Source organism: Pseudophryne corroboree, unplaced genomic scaffold, assembly GCF_028390025.1.
Source record: "Pseudophryne corroboree isolate aPseCor3 unplaced genomic scaffold, aPseCor3.hap2 scaffold_546, whole genome shotgun sequence".
NCBI classification, from domain to species: domain Eukaryota; kingdom Metazoa; phylum Chordata; class Amphibia; order Anura; family Myobatrachidae; genus Pseudophryne; species Pseudophryne corroboree.
The window spans coordinates 383,902-385,950 of NW_026970146.1; the positions used below are offsets into that span (position 1 = coordinate 383,902).

At 35.6% G+C, this 2,049-nt stretch overlaps 1 non-coding gene across 1 annotated transcript; it reads right to left on the minus strand.

The window, feature by feature from the left end:
* Positions 1-1,649: 1,649 nt before the first annotated feature.
* TRNAN-AUU (transfer RNA asparagine (anticodon AUU)) lies at positions 1,650-1,723 on the minus strand. Its single transcript has one exon. It is a non-coding gene; the product is annotated as a tRNA-Asn (tRNA).
* Positions 1,724-2,049: the final 326 nt, after the last annotated feature.

Sequence of the window (2,049 nt, forward strand, 5' to 3'; positions counted from 1 at the left end):
TCACCTTGTTTTCATATTAAACAGACTTCCACATGAGAAAGCAGCAAGGATGCAGTGGCGTTAATGTTTCCTGGTGTCAACTTGTATTATTTCAGTAGACATTGAAATGAGGATGCATCTTGCTGCCTTTCCAATGAAGCAAGTTTAATTTAGTAATAGGTGAAAAACCATCCTTACAAAGGTGTTAATCAGAGACTTGGCTTTGTGGACACTTTTCAGAGAACAAATTTGTTAGCATAAAAATAAAGCCAGAAAATGAAGAGCTGTTTAATCACTCAATTGGATTTTTCTGCCAGCATATTTTTTTTCTCTGCAACCCACTGCTAAATTGTGCTTCCTAGCTGTTTTTATAAAATCACTGAATCAAATCTAACTCTGATTACATCAGAGAAGGCCAGGTACCCTACACCGTAACAGGGGGTTTGAAATTTTGACTTGTCTACTTAAAGATCACCAAAATCTGATAACAAGGGAAATTAGGTCCCTGGGTGGGATTGAACCACCAACCTTATGGTTAATAGCCGTACATACTAATTGATTGCGCCACAGAGACACTTTGCAAAAGTCCATACTGACAAAGGCTAATAAGCATTCATCTAAAACGTTTCCTAGAAAAACTTTAAAAAGTCAATAATCTGGAGAGTTTTTGTAAGATGTTTCTTCCATCAACCAACGAAGAAACACATTGGTACTTTCCCATGATGAGTGAGTGCTTCAGGATCTCTTGCACTTACATGTGCAGCAGAGTACTGCAATGGAAGCATGCTGGGCCGATAACCCAGAGGTAGGCAGATTGAAACTATCCTCTGCTATATGCATTTTTTTTTGTTAATTAAAGTAATCCAAAACTGGGATTGATATTTTGTCTCTTTTATTTTTACTTAAAGTACAATAACTTTTACCATTTTAATTTGTTTTAATAGTATATTGACAGTATTGTTTTCTTTCAAAAATCCACTTCATTTTCTTTACCCTATTATTAAAATGGTAATTGACAAAAACAAACTACATTGTCACCAGAAGAGCAATACAAAATGTACAAGTGATATATTAAAATCATCTTTCCAGCTTGAATTTCAATGATGCATTGGGTCAACAAATTTGTGAGAAACATCTTCACCCTTAAATAAAGATTTTCTTAATTCCTTACCTGTGTGCTAATTAGATATCACCTTGTTTTCATATTAAACAGACTTCCACATGAGAAAGCAGCAAGGATGCAGTGGCGTTAATGTTTCCTGGTGTCAACTTGTATTATTTCAGTAGACATTGAAATGAGGATGCATCTTGCTGCCTTTCCAATGAAGCAAGTTTAATTTAGTAATAGGTGAAAAACCATCCTTACAAAGGTGTTAATCAGAGACTTGGCTTTGTGGACACTTTTCAGAGAACAAATTTGTTAGCATAAAAATAAAGCCAGAAAATGAAGAGCTGTTTAATCACTCGATTGGATTTTTCTGCCAGCATATTTTTTTTCTCTGCAACCCACTGCTAAATTGTGCTTCCTAGCTGTTTTTTTATAAAATCACTGAATCAAATCTAACTCTGATTACATCAGAGAAGGCCATGTACCCTACACCATAAGAGGGGGTTTGAAATTTTGACTTGTCTACTTAAATATCACCAAAATCTGATCACAAGTTTAATTAGGTCCCTGGGTGGGATTGAACCACCAACCTTTCGGTTAATAGCCGAACACACTAACCGATTGCGCCACAGAGACACTTTGCAAAAAGTGCCTACTGACAAAGGCTAATAAGCATACATCTAGAACGTTTCCTAGAAAAACATTAAAAAATCAATAATCTGGAGAGTTTTTGTAAGATGTTTCTTCCATCAACTAACGAATAAACACATTGGTACTTTCCCATGATGAGTGAGTGCTTCAGGATCTCTTGCACTTACATGTGCAGCAGAGTACTGCAATGGAAGCATGCTGGACCCATAACCCAGAGGTAGGCAGATTGAAACTATCCTTTGCTATATGCATTTTTTTTGTTAATTTAAGTAATCAAAACTGGGATTGATATTTTTGCTCTTTTATTTTTA